General features: G+C 39.8%; 1 protein-coding gene across 2 annotated transcripts in view; it reads left to right on the top strand.

Moving 5' to 3' along the window:
- Positions 1-4,335: 4,335 nt before the first annotated feature.
- itprid2 (ITPR interacting domain containing 2) overlaps positions 4,336-15,731 on the top strand; it is a 74,012-nt gene continuing 62,616 nt past the window's right edge. For both annotated transcript variants that reach the window (XM_063006141.1, XM_063006140.1), the window contains exon 1: positions 4,336-4,420. The gene's annotated coding sequence lies outside the window, so the exon portion shown is untranslated. The remainder of the gene's footprint in view (positions 4,421-15,731) is intronic.

Raw genomic sequence — 15,731 nt, forward strand, 5'->3', positions numbered from 1 at the left:
TTGTAGTATTTTTAATATTGAAATGTTTTAAATTTCTGGGCTATTGTAACTTCCTGAATTAGATGCTGATTGCAGCAGAAATGGGAGAAATTGCAGCAAGGCGTCTTTGTGTTTGTAGGAGGCGCCACCTGGTGGTTATTTTTTAGTTCAGCTTCGTCTGTAGTATGAAAAATATCGTTCTTCATCATTCATTTCTATTTACAGGATCGCCACTCGAAACACTGCACTATATGCGTGAACACAATCTGATCAGCCAAAACATTTTAACCACCTCCTTGTTTCTACACTCACTGTCCATTTTATCAGCTCCACTTACCATATAAAAGCACTTTGTAGTTCTACAATTACTGACTGTAGTCCGTCTATTTCTCTGCATACTTTTTAGCCTGCATTCACCCTGTTCTTCAATGGTCAGGACCCCCACAGGACCACCACAGAGCAGGTATTATTTAGGTGGTGGATCATTCTCAGCACTTCAGTGACACTGACATAGTGGTGGTGTGTTGGTGTGTGTTGTGCTGGCATGAGTGGATCAGACACAGCAGCGCTGCTGGAGTTTTTAAATACCGTGTCCACTCACTGTCCACTCTATTAGACACTCCTACCTAGTTGGTCCACCTTGTAGATGTAAAGTCAGAGACGATCGCTCATCTATTACTGCTGTTTGACTTTGTCATCTTCTAGATCTTCATCAGTGGTCACAGGACGCTGCCCATGGGGTGCTGTTGGCTGCATATTTTTGGTTGGTGGACTATTCTCAGTCCAGCAGTGACAGTGAGGTGTTTAAAAACTCCAGCAGCGCTGCTGTGTCTGATCCACTCATACCAGCACAACACACACTAACACACCACCACCATGTCAGTGTCACTGCAGTGCTGAGAATGATCCACCACCTAAATAATACCTGATCTGTGGTGGTCCTATGGGAATCATGACCATTGAAGAACAGGGTGAAAGGGGGCTAACAAAGCATGTAGAGAAACAGATGGACAGAGAAGGGCTGGGTCACAAGGCCGGTATATATGGTCATGAAGTGAATAACATGAATAACATTATATGAGGCACAGAGACTCTGCCCTCTGCCAGCCCATAACAGCAAGGCAGGTGAGCATGTTAGCAAAATTCACATTAAACTAAAAAAAAATGTGCAAAAAGAAGAGTAGCATATTTTAGGTTTGTCAAGGTGTGAATGGATGAGTATCTGATTATTGTGGATAATGTGCATCCCATTATGGCCATGACTACTTCCAGGATGATAATGCTCCATGTTCCAAAAGCAGAAGTAATTTCAAACTGGTCAATGGCCTCCTCAGTGACCAGATCTGAATCCAGGGGAGAAGAGTTTGTTGTGGTGAAAAAAGAGATTCACAGCATGGAGCGCCCAGGTGGCCGAGGTTCTGAACTCCTCGGTTTTGAAACTTGGTGTTGCCACCGGTCGGCTGTGTAAGGATCCTGATTAGCAGATAGAGAGGCGCCTGTGCAGAGGTGAAAAAGGGTTCCGCTAAGGGCTGCGAGTGAGTTGCAGGAGGCGTGAGCAGCAATATACCCACCTCGACTGCAATCGGGGATCCCCCAGCAGCAGAAGACAAATTGACCACTAAATTGGGAGAAAATGCATAAATAAAAATAGAAAAAACATTTGAGAATCACAGCATGAATCTGCAGTGGACAAATCTGCAGCAATGATGTCAAGCAATCATGTCAACATGGATCAAAATCACAAAGGACCCTCATGAAACCCAGGCCAAGAAAAATCAAGGCTGATCTGAGACCAAAAGGAGTCAGTATTAACAGGGGGTTCCTAATAAAATAAAATAAAATCTGAGCAAAATGACATCAATTCCAATTTAGTTAAGCTGTGACAAATTGTGTAAATCAGCTAAATCAGAACAATAATGTAAATCAACATAGTCAAATAAATCATGAGGAAACAATAAAATGATGTGTGAATTCTGTACATATCATTCCTGAATTTTGAAAGCGGCCGTGCCCATATGCCCACGAAGCTCAGAGACATGCTGTGCCATCCATAAATCACTCGGTACAGCGTAGGCTGAATTAATGAGTCAATAACCACTACAGCTCAAACCATCTGCTTTACCACAAACTGACAATTGTAATTAAAATCCCCTGAGAAAAGCAGCTAATTTAAAGCTCATCAGAACATCACATGCAGTACACACAACAGTCTATGATCAAAAGTTTGTAGACAGCCCTATTAATGATTAGAATCAGAATCACTTTATTTCGCCAGGTATGTTACAACTATGAGCAATTTGTTTTGGTGATACATATAATAATACACATAATAGTACACATAATACACATGTATGACATGTAACATATTTAACAGACCAGACGGCACACGGACTGTTAACAAGTATTTAACCAAGGGAACAACTGTGGTTAAAAAGTGTTACAGCTCTGGGGAAAAAGCTGTTAGCATGTCTGTTTGTGTTCATTTTGGTTGCCCTTAGTTTTCTGCCAGATGGAAGTGTTTGAAAAAGGGTCTGCTGTAATTTTGATTAGGTTTGGGTATTACAGCCACACCCACTGCTAACAGGTGTATAAAATTATATTTGCTTGACTGTGCCCCTGTGCTCAAAGCGAGATTCATCAAGACATGGTTTGACGAATTTGGTGTGGACAGACATAAGTGGCCTGTACAGAGCTCTGACCTCAACCCCACTAACACCTCTGGAATGAGTATAAACATGATTTAGTGAGTCTTTTTGTCACTGCCTAATATTACAAATGTTTTTATGACTTTAAATATTGCAAGAGACAGTTCAAAATCTAGTGAAAAGCTTTCTTTAATGAAAATAATAATGCTAATAATACTACTACTATTACTACGATGACGACTACTAGTACTACTACTACTATTACTACTACTACTACATTTACATTACATTTACATTTTCAGCACTTAGCAGACACCTTTATCCAAAGCGGCTTACAGTACTGTGACAGTACACATTCTGAGCAATTGAGGGTTAAGGGTCTTGCTCAAGGGCAGCAGTAACCTGGCAGTGATGAGGCTTGAACCAGTGCTGTTCTGATTATTAATCCAGCACCTTAACCGTTAGGTTACAACTACCACTACTACTACTACTAATAACAATAATAATAATAGCAACAACAGTAATAATAATTATGATAACAATAACAACAACAACAAAACAATAAAATATCATAATAAAAGAAATAACAAAACAAAAATTATTAACAATAATAATAACAATAATAATAACAACAATAATAATAGCAATAACGGTAATAATAATTATGATGATAACAACAACAACAAAACAATTAAAATATTATAATAAAAGAAATATCAAAATAATAATAATAATAACAACAATAATAATAGCAAGAGTAATAATAATTATGATGATAACAACAACAAATCAATAAAATATAATAATAAAAAAATAACAAAAAAATGAGTAATAATAAGAAGGAGAACAACAATAATAATTACAATAATAGCAACAACGGTAATAATACTTATGATGATAATAATAACAACAACAGAACAATAAAATTTAATAATAAAAGAAATAACGAAACAATAATAATAATTATAACAATAATAATAATAATAATAATAATAATAACAATAATAATAATAATAAGAACAATAACAATAATAATAATAATAATAACAATAATAATAATAATAATAATAATAATTATTATTATTATAACAATAATAATAATAATAATTATAATAAAAGTAATAATAATAATAATAATAATTATAACAATAATAATAATAATAACAACAACAATAATAATAATTATAACAATAATAATAATAATAACAACAATAATAATAATTATAACAATAATAATAATAATAATAACAATAATAATAATTATAACAATAATAATAATAATAACAACAACAATAATAATAATAACAACAATAATAATAATAATAGGCCCTGTTATGGAACGGCGCCCTGCCCTGCGTATTCTGTCTTGCGCCCAATCAGGTGAAACCAGATCCACCGCGAACCTGACCACGATAACGTGATTAACGACTATAAAATATTAACTATTCCCGATCACCCTGCACTGATCAGTTTTGCCCAGCAGGCTGCAGACTGTATGCATTATTCCACCAGACCCGCCCTGAGCCCCAAGTGTTCAAACCAAACCAGCACAAGACTGAATACAAACTTCAGCTCACACCCTACCTAGTGCACTACTGTATAAAGTGTGTGTGTGTTTGGAAGACGCTCCTCTACACTGTTTCTTTACGGAAGAGGAAATCTTGTAGCAGTTCTGGTGAAAAGTTTTGGGAAAGTTTGTTGGATCCGCGGACGGTAGAGCTGGAGAGAGACAGGACAGCAGGACAGCAGGACAGATCTTCATCCGTGGAAACATCACTAACATCTCGTCCATCATGGTGAGATTCATCATTTCATCAAGTTTGTGCTCAGATTTGGAGAGTTTGGGCAGTGTGTATCAGGACAGACGCAGAAAGTTTACACCAAGTTGCAGTTAAAACTGAAGGTGGTTTGCTGTTGTTTTCAGTGTCTGATGTCACATGATTTGATTTGAGATTCGAGCACATGTACATGTAATTATATATGTGGAAAGTTTGTGCAGTGCGTATCAGGACAGACGCAGAAAGTTGAAACTGAAGGTGGTTTGCTGCTGTTTTTACTGTCTGGTGTCAAAAGATTGTATTTGAGAGTCGAGCACATGTAAATATGAATATATATATATATATATATATATATATATATAGGTATAATATATATATTATACTTAATGTATCTTTAAGGGTTGCATGACACGTGCTGCTACTACAGTTTCAATTAAACGTTTGTGCAATGACTGATAATGTCTTTAATTACTCAGAAAATGTTGTGTGGTTTTATGTGTGGAGTCATACAATACAAACACATTCTGCTAATCGTAGTTTTCATGTCTATTGATTTGAATTAAACCATTGAATTATAACTATTGTTATGCCGTACCAGTGATGGACAAAATTCAGTAGCTGCTGATTAGACTTTCACACCAGTGAGCAGGATTTGACACTGTAGGAATGCCCTCATTTAATACAGGTATCACTGTGAGCTCCAATACTGAATAATGCAACACCAGACCAGATTATAAGACCAGACTTGACATATTTCCAGTGTCAACCCAATGACTTGTTTTTGCTGTAAACATGTGATGTAATGCATGATGTGATTCTGTCACGCTGACTCAGAGCACCCCTACACCCCTACAAATAACCGCCCTGTTTATGGCACCCTGAATAGCATTTATGATTTTTATATGATTTCAGTGATTTGCAGATACGTTTTTATAGATCTCATTAGTTTTAAAAGGCTTATGGTGGTTGTACAGTACCCATGAATGGGAATCTCAGTATCCCAGTGTGCCAAGGCAAACACTTTGAAAACTCACTGCTGGACATAAACACAGGATACAAACTTTACCCTGCAATGCACAGCACCATCACACATTTGATGTTTTGGCTTAAAAAGTTTATGCTGGGACAGTGGTAGCCTAGTGGGTAGGGCTTTGGGCTATCAACTGAAAAGTTGAGAGTTCAAATCCCAGCTCTGCCATGCAGCCACTGTTGGGCCCTTGAGCAAGGCCCTTAACCCTCTATGACTGACCCTGCGCTTTGACACCAGCTTCCAAACAAGCTGGGATACGCAAAGAAAGAATTTTGTTGTACTGTACATGTGTATATGTATATATGACAAATAAAGGCATTCTATTCTATTCTAAATGTTAAAAATAGAAAGGAATGCTAATGCTAATGCATTCTACAGGTGCCATAACATCTCAAATGACTCCTGGTCTGAACTTTGACTTTCAAATGTTAATTTCTTGCTATTTAAGCATTTAAGTGTAGTCAAACTTGTGTGCTGTTTTTTTGCTTTGTTACATCACCGAACATTGATTAAGCCTCGGGACAAAACTCAACCCTGATATTCTTCTGTTAAATGTACTGGAATGTTTTTAAATTCTTTATTGTTTCTCGCAATGCTTAGTTGTTCAGACCATGACACACCCTCCACCATGGTTCACAATTTGCATAATGGTTTTGCTGTTGGTGAACTAACTGTCCCATTACTCAGATCAGTGTTTAGCAACAGTCCTGAATTTACCCTGTTTGTAGAGAGTTTGTTTTGTTGTAGATTGATTAGGGGTTTTTCATCTCCACGTATCTTCACAACTTGTTGCTAAAACAACTCTGAAATGGGAGATGTTTTTTGAAAAGAGCAGGTTCTGTATGCTGTTATAATCAGGTCACCTCTACAACCAACAACTCCGATCTGATCTGATTTACTGGATCCCTTGCAAAATATAAATCAGTATGATGAATAATAACATCTTGTTTGTTACTAGTCTAGAAAAAATAGTTTACTATGACTTGAAAAATGAAAATATAAAATAGTCCAAATAATAAAGACAAGATAAAATAAGCACACAGAAACATAATACCCATCTTGCCATAAAATAACACATATGTGTTAAACATGGCATTAAAATCCAAATAAATACATAAGTAAATAAACAAATTATTACTTGAATGGGGTGTTCTGACAGCGTAATGCTAAGTTCTGAGTCTAAGAGGAGTGTCCGAACAGCCTATCTGTTTGGAGGTGCACTTGTCTTTGCACACTCCAAAGTCACATGGAAAGCCCTCTCAGAAAAACTGAGCCTATTATAGCCATAAATAAATGGAGGCAACTTTATATTCATTGGTTTGGTATGGAATGGTTATGTGTGAGGCTCATGGTTCAAGGAGTCCACATACTTCTGTAATGTCATTTACTTTAAACAGATTTATTTTCAGTGATATTTATGTCATGTTGATATGTATGATATTTATAAGCTGTAAGAATTATCCAGTGTATACATTTCCATAGGGAGCCATCAGAGCTTCAGTACGTCTGTGTATGTTTCCTTACCCGAGTCATATAAATCAGTGAAAGAACAACTTTGTACCTGTAAGTTCTTTATCGTCAGAGATGCTGGCAGACAGTAATGTAGAACACTAACATAAATAGAAATACATTATATGGCCAAAATTGTTTGGACACCTGGCACTGATGTTGGTCAAGAAGATCAGTTGATGTTCCAGTTCATTTCAAAGCTGTTCAGTGGGGCTGAGGTCAGGGCTCTGTGCAGGACACTGAGGGTTTCTTAAAACCAAACTTTTCTTCATGTCTTTATAGAGCTTGCTTTGTGCACACGGGTAAAGTCATGTTGAAACAGGAGAGGACCTTCCCTAAACTGTTGCTACAAAGTTTAAGTCATATTTCCTTACTATAATTGATGTATTTCCTTAATTTTGTGATTTATGTTAGCATAACTCATAAATCATGTTTGTTGTGGTTGAAACACATTAATTGGGTGTCCCAATATTTTTTTCTCTATTGTGTGTATATATGCAAGACAAAGACATTTAATGAGCCCTCCATTATTAGGTTATTATTATTATTAATGCATTGGGAGTATTTTCTTGTTCAGCAGTTCTTTGCTAAGGAAGTGTTTCAGTAGTAGTAGAAAACTCCAGCTCAGTAATATTTAGTGTATGTACGTCATGACTGACTGACTCTGCAGTGCAAGTGGTGGCAGTTCAAGCGACAGGCTTGAAAGCCCTGCTCAGGAGCCTCACAGCAACAGATAAGCAGTGGTGGAGCTTGAAGCTTCAATCCTCTGACCAATAGCCCAGCACTCCAACTCTAGCAGGCCACAGGTAGCTGATGTTTCTCATGCTTTGACTTTGGTGAGTGTTGAAAACTTCTGCTGTCTCATCTGTGTGTGGCACTGACTACAAACGTCTACTGAATGATTCAGTCAGCCCTTCATATGCGGATATAATTGAGTTTTTAGGACCTGGTGGGGATACCAAAATCTGCCAATTCTCAAACTTCTTATATATAAGTGGAGAAGTATTTGCGTGTAACTGGCGCACACCCTCCTGCACACTTTAAATCATCTGTAGATTATTGGAGTAACGGTGCCCAGGTGGCGCAGCGGGATATTCCGCTTGCACACCAGCACAGAGTTTCTGAACTCCTCGGGTCGAAACTCGGTGTTGCCACCGGTCGGCTGGGCGCCATCTAGCGGGCATAATTGGCAGTGCCTGCAGCAGATACTAATTGGCCACCGTATCTGCAGGGTGGGTGGGTGGGTCTTCATATGCTGTGTAATGCATGGGCGAGAAAAGGAGGGCTATGCACGTGTTGGAAGAGGTGTGTACAGCGACGTGCTCTCCTGGGATGCAATCTGGTAGCGGAATCTCAGCAGCGGAAGACAAAATTGAGTGCGCTAAATTGGGAGGAAAATGGGGAGAAAATGCATTAAAAAAAAAAAGGATTATTGGAGTAACTTATAAAGATATACAAGACGAGATGTGTGGCGCTGTAGGTAAGTAAAGAAACATCAGGCTAAATTCTAACTTCATCAATGTAGCAAGAACCAGGTTCCCATTGCTGAATTTTGAAACTGTTGGTTTTTGTTGTTTTGAATTAAAGCAGGTTGATTGTGCTGATGCAGAAACTGTGGATATGGAGGACCGACTGTAGTGTCTGATTCTGTGATATAAATTGTGATTCTGTAAAAATAAAAAAAGACAAAAAAATACTGATGCAAATGAATTGTAAAAATTGCACAGAATTAACATATGTTGCACATAGTTTCTCTTTCACGCTCCTATGTGGATTCCCATTAAGGGAATGAACTCCCAGGCCAGTCAAACGGTCACGGTCAGTCTGACCTATTTTCTATATCTAGAGGTTGTTATCCAGTTATCCAGCTGAGTCATCACAAGCTGTGTTTGTGCTAGACAGATGAAAATGACCGTTTATAACCTATAGGCATGAAAGGCAAACAGAGCACTCATGATATGGTTGTTTGCCATTGTGCTTCTTCTGTAACCACAGTGATGAAAAAACTGCAAAAAACAATCCGAGCAGTTTCGGGTTCTGTCACGTCACGTTACTACTTGTCACTACACCACGTCACTATCGCTTTGTGGCAGCTGACTGCACTGGTGGGTCTGCTTCCTCCATTGCCCCTCTGTCTCGGGTCGCTTGTAGCAGACGAGCCCCTGTTAATGTGATCCACATTGTGATGTCAAACCAGCTTGTTCTTGCCTTTCCTCATCTTCTGAGCCCTTCCACAAGTCCTGTCACAACCCTGCCTTCAATGTTGTCATGTAGATGGGTTCTGTAAATTCACTTTATTCCTCTACTTACCTTAATAATTGACTTAAAGTAAAAGTTTGCAAACACTAATAAAGGGATATAATAAGTTCTTTTTCTGTCCCCAAATAGTTGGGGCACACAATACTTTGTCCAAACCCTCTACATGTAAGGAGACTGATTAACTAGACCAACTTACCCAGAAGTATTTTTGGAAAGAAAGTGTAGGACACGTCTCTTCCGACACGTGCACAGCCCTACTCTTCTCGCCCCTGCTTTCTGCACAGGTGTCTCTTCCGCCAATCAGGGTCCTTACACAGAGTATGAAGATCCCACCCACCCACACATAGTCCGGCCTCCACCCTGCAGATACGGTGGCCCATTAGTGTCTGCTGCAGGCACTGCTAATAATGCCCACCAGATGGTGCCCAGCCGACCGGTGGCAATGCCAAGGAGTTCAGAATCTCGGCACTTAAGTGCTAGTGGAATATCTGCGCCACCTGGGCACCTGTTTTAGGGATGTTTTGCATCCATTGGGGCTGGTGCATTGCAAAAAGTGGATGGAAATATGAAGAAGGAAGATTGAGTTTAGTCGGACAATAACCAAAAACATACATCCTTACTAAAGTGCTGATCTCCACCTTTATTGAGAATGAACACACTGTACACATTCTTATTAAAGTCCATGCTGGAAAAACTACAGATTTGGTTAAAATATATAAATCCTACCAAGTAGAGTCAGCAAAGGTCCAACCAAAGTTGTATGAAAAGCTTGATGAGGGTTATTGGACATGGTTGACCAAAGATCAGAGAATATTAGGTGGGCTGTATGTATATTTTTGACCCAGATGTCCTGAAATGCTTGGAAAACGCCCAACAAAATTACAGTTCTGTATGTTGAAGCGGTGCTGATATGTGTTGTGTTTGATGGTTTTGGGAAGTTACTTTTGTTGACATTGAAAACTATTAGCTGTGCAAACTTGAAAAGCAGCGATAACACAGTCTTGTGAGCTTCTTCAAACAACGATGTCTAGGTGTTTGCAGGTGTGCGTGTGTGTGTGCGTGTGTGTGGGTGGCTTTCTACGTGTATTAATTGCTAAACTAACATGGGTGGACCTGACATTGCGTCACATGGTTTGCTACATTCCTGTCTCGATTGTGAAAGTGTGTTTGGCTGTGGATCTCGGATCTCGACTCTCTCGTAACGAAAGCAGAACGTGGTGCACCAGGAGACGCACCGATGTGGAGCTACTAACCAAAACTTCTCAAGCTGAATGGAAAACAAGGGCACTTTAGTAACTGGCAGTAAGTTACATGTTTTATTCTGGTTGATTTGTTGCTTGTGAATGTTCTGGATTGTTCAGCTCATCATGTGGGGTTCTGATACAGTCTGTGGGTAGATGGGTTTGAATCGGACGCCTTGATTGGTTTATTATGGTGAAATGCAGATGAATTTGCATCGTTTACTCAGGGGAGAGATGCACCAGGATGCACTGTAGGATGATCCACCTCCCAACGTACAGATGTTAAAGGTGTTAATGTCCTGGTACCGAATACTACATGACTCCTTTAGGTGTTGTAGAGTCCATGTCTCAGTAGCTCAGAGCTGGTCCTAATGTTTGGCTCTTGGTGTGTGTATATTTATGTACATGTGCCATCATTATTTAGGGATGTTTGATACCATCACCAAATATCTGTATCAGGTTCAATACCAGCCTAAAATTCAAAATTGTCATTGGATTGATTTCCTTTATTTTCTATTTGCAGTCCATTGCAGAACCCTTTTTCACCTATGCACTCTGCACAAGTGTCTCTCTATCTGCCAATCAGGGTCCTTACACAGTGTTTGAGGGTGGCATGGTGGCTCAGTGGGTAGCACTGTCGCCTCACAGCAAGAAGGTCCTGGGTTCGATCCCCAGATGGGGCGGTCCGGGTCCTTTCTGTGTGGAGTTTGCATGTCCTCCCCGTGTCTGCGTGGGTTTCCTCTGGATGCCCCAGTTTCCTCCTACGGTCCAAAGACGTGCAAGTGAGGTGTATTGGAGACACTAAATTGTCCATGACTGTTTGATATAACCTTGTGAACTGATGAATCTTGTGTAATGAGTAACTACCGTTCCTGTCATGAATGTAACCAAAGTGTAAAACATGACGTTAAAATCCTAATAAACAAAAAAACAAACACCGTGTTTGAAGACCCCACCCACACAGTCCGGTCATCCAGTGTCTGCTCCAGGCACTGCCAATTATGCTCGCTAGATGGCGCCCAGCCGACCGGTGGCAACGCCGAGTTTCAAACCGAGGAGTCCAGAATCTCGGCTCTGGTGTGCTAGCGGAATATCCCGCTGCGCCACCTGGGCGCCCCCATCTGACTGATGGGGAGAATTTTTTATCCAGTCTAGTTTCTGATCTCGTGTTTTATCACACCCTAATTGTGCTTCTTTGGAAACAGATCTGGTGACTGCAGTGCACTAGTGAATGTATCTTGTGCATTTTATGAATTGCCATTAAACCAAGTGTTGTTTTTTTCATTAATTTATTATGGTCAGGGTCATGGCCAGGGATATGGCCTGGTTCTCCTGTGAAACATCCTTGGACAGGATGCCAGTCCATTGCAGGACCCATGGCCAATAGCATCACTACAATTCGTACCCGGATCTCAGCTGTGTTGGGCTTGCGTAATAGACCACTTTTCAGAGCAGGCTTTCCACTGAGGGCTTTCTAAGACTTTAAATAGTTGTGTGTTGGTGGGAATTTGTGCCAGTTCAGACAAATGGGGACTGATCCTGGGTGACGACGGTCCCATTTATCCTAAAGATGTTTAAAGGGGTTGAGGTAAGGTCACTGTGCAGGACACTGGAGTTCCTCCACATCAAACTCGTCAAACCACGTGTTTATGAAACCTTGCTTTGTGCACAGGGACACAGTCCTGCTAGAACAGGAAGGGTCTGAGAAGCGGGTCACCAAAGGTCCACATATTTTAGTCAATATGGTATAAAAATAATGAAATCAGGAATAAGGACTTCATTATCAGGCTTTATTACTGATGAATCTGTAAATGTGTGTGAACTCTCATATCAGCCACACTCGCTGAGAATCATTCATGCAGGATTCAATGCATTGCTGTGTTAGGACAGCCTGACAGGAAGTCTGTTCCTGCACTATTAGATATGCAGAGGTCAGAGTTCACAGAGCAGGAATTTTGATGCTTGGTCAGCTGCAGGCTCGGGGTGGATGTGACCTCGGACTTGCCTCAGTAGGAACAGGATCTCAACGTGAAGATGTGTGTAAACATTTCAGATCAGTAAGCATGGTGAAGTTACGTCTGCAGGGGTTTTTCTCTGGAAGAGCAGTATTTTAGTGCATTGTGGGTAAATGCACTGGCGTGGGCAGCTTCTCCACAGGAAGTTGGTCTCTAGAGGGAATTGAGCAAGAGCTTTTACAGTCTAGGTTCATGTCTGAGGAAGTGGATGACTGTGCGAGTCCAACGAAGCGGCAAATCTTCGAGTGTGGAGAATCAAACTGTTTATTTTATTTACTGTTGAGCTACAAAGATCACACGTACTCGTACACGTACTCTGGTACTGCAGTGTCTGGAGTTCTGGATGTTTTTATTCTGTGTCTAATCAGTAATAACATTAAAACCACCTCCTTGTTTCTACACTCACTGTCCATTTTATCAGCTCCATATAGAAGCACTTTGTAGTTCTACAATTACTGACTGTAGTCCATCTGTTTCTCTACATACTTTTTTTAACCTGCTTTCACCCTGTTCTTCAATGGTCAGGACCCCCACAGGACCACCACAGAGCAGGTATTATTTAGGTGGTGAATCATTCTCAGCACTGCATTGACACTGACATGGTGGTGGTGTGCTAGTGTGTGTTGTGCTGGTATGAGTGGATCAGACACAGCAGCCCTGCTGGAGTTTTTAAATACTGTGTCCACTCACTGTCCACTCTATTAGACACTCCTACCTAGTTGGTCCACCTTGTAGATGTAAAGTTGGTCATCTTCCAGACCTTCCTCAGTGGTCACAGGACACTGCCCACGGGGCGCTGTTGGCTGGATGTTTTTGGTTGGTGGACTTTTCTCAGTCCAGCAGTGACAGTAAGGTGTTTAAAAACTCCAGTAGCGCTGCTGTGTCTGATCCACTCATACCAGCACAACACACACTAGCACACCACCACCATGTCAGTGTCAATGCAGTATATACTTCTATATGGTAAATGGAGCTGATAAAATAGACAGTGAGTGTAGAAACACGGAGGTGGTCTTAATGTTATGCCTGATCGGTCGGTGTATATATATAATTATATCATATTATAACTGCTTCGTCCAAAAAAACCTGTTTGGAAATCTGCCGGGTCAGAAATATACAAACAGCAGCTTATTAACTAACGCTGACTAATGTGATGGGGTGGAAATTTTTATAATGCCTTTTCATTCTGTGGCATAGCGTCATAATTCCTCGTTAGTAATTATGATGGACTGCTAATGACTTTTTGGTGCCTGTTTACACAGAGCAAGTTCGACCGCATGTAATTAAAAGTACAAAGAACTGTGGACTTTGATTTGCCATTTTTTCAGAAAGGAAACCAAAACTGTAACTTAGAATTAGATTTCATTTTTAAAAAACAGCAAAACATAGGTTACCCATGAATTAAAAAACTGCTGGAACACAGGTAAGACTGTCCAGCGTCAAGCAAGCTTTAATTCTATGGACTTATGTTATGTTCACACTGACTAAGAAAAAGCAAAAGCAGCTGATAAGAAAGATGATTATCAAACCAAAAAAAACATAACATGTTTCCTCTCTACTGGTACTGACCCCCGCCCTGATTGAGAAGAGCGAACTGACACACGTCCCCTCCGACACGTGTGCAGTACCGACTGCATCCTTTCACCAGCACGAGGAGAGTTCATATGCGGATCAGTTTTGTGTACAGAGAGTCACACCCTGATCGCATTATTTCTCTACTCTGTACAGACGCCTTCAATCAGCCAGCAGAGGTCGTAATTGCTCCAGTTATGCGGAACACTGGTCCGACTTGTCCCACCCTATGAACAACAGCCAAACGTTGTTCATGTAGCCGCACAGCCCAGCCAGGTGGTGTGCTAGTGTATTTTACCGCTGAGCCACCTGAGCGGATACCCCAACTGTTTTGAAACATACAGTAGTATACAGTACGAATTTAATTGGTTCGAAAGGGCTGTTCTTAAGTCAAAATGTTCGTAAGTTAAAACTATTTTTCCAATAAGAAATCATGTAAATAGAATTAATCCGTGCCAGACCTCCCAAACCCCCCTTACCCCCTTACCTAACCTTTCTAATGTCTTAAATGCTCTTTTTTGTTATAAATACAAGTATATTTCCCTTAAATCTTAAATTATAGAATATACATTCCTGTTATAAACAATAATAAACAGCAATACACAGTAGTACTGAACTGTACATAAAACACATACATCACATTTCAGTACAGTACGTGTGCTGTACTATACACCAAAATACATTTCCTTCTTTTTTTTTTTTAATAAAATGTATCTACCAGAAACAACAATAACTCTCATATTTCTCTATTATTTCCTTCTTTATTTCAATAGTGTTGTATTTTGTAGGTGTAATTACACGAAAGAAAGAATACTTTACTCAGCTATTTCCTTCTTCTCTCTCTCACTCACTGCCCCCTCTGTCTGATACACTGTGACGGCTACTGGCAGGAGTAATTATACACACAAATGTAATAGATTTTTCATTTTCTCACTGAATGTGCTTCCTCTGCACATTTTTTGGGGACATTTTAGTATTGAATTTTACGAAATATAAAGAAAACACCGAAAAAACACCGTCCGCTGTCCGAATGTTCGCTCACGAGAGAGAGAGAGAGAGAGAATCGTTCGTAACCCAACATGTTCGTATGGTAAACCGTTCGTAAGGCAAGGGTCGACTGTAATTTGAAAACGGCTAACAATTTAAAATGGGTGAGACTGTCCAGCGTCAAGCAAGCTTTAATTTACACTGACTATGAAAAAAAGCAAAAGCGGCATCTACGTTGTTGCGGAAACGTTTGCAAAAATGACTGAAGTGCAAAATTAAACAGAAGTGAAGAATGTGCTAGAAATATCCTGGTTCCTGGTCATAATGTTTTGGTTTGAGGAAATGAAGGGCTGTTTTATACACTAGAAGTTTCATTATTAGCTGAATAATCTTGTTAAGTAAATGTGATCACTTGAGATCATTTGTTTAAATTATTATTTGCTGTTTGGCTGGTTGTTGTGTGGCTGTATGCTCCAGGGTTTTTCTCTGAGTTAAGTTCAGACTGTTGGCTTCAGTCAGTTGTGATTTCACAGCTCTGAATCACACGTGTTTAAAGATTAAAAGTATTTCAATTACAAAACGTCGGAGGTAAAAGAGGATGTAAGTAATACCCTGAATCAGCACTGCCCTTTTTTGGGTACAGAAACAGGAAGGAAATGACGTCATTAGCACATTTTGAAGACCTGGTCTGCTTCTTACTCCTGTTTCATCACATA

Source organism: Trichomycterus rosablanca, chromosome 12 (assembly GCF_030014385.1).
Source record: "Trichomycterus rosablanca isolate fTriRos1 chromosome 12, fTriRos1.hap1, whole genome shotgun sequence".
Classification (NCBI taxonomy): Eukaryota; Metazoa; Chordata; class Actinopteri; order Siluriformes; family Trichomycteridae; genus Trichomycterus; species Trichomycterus rosablanca.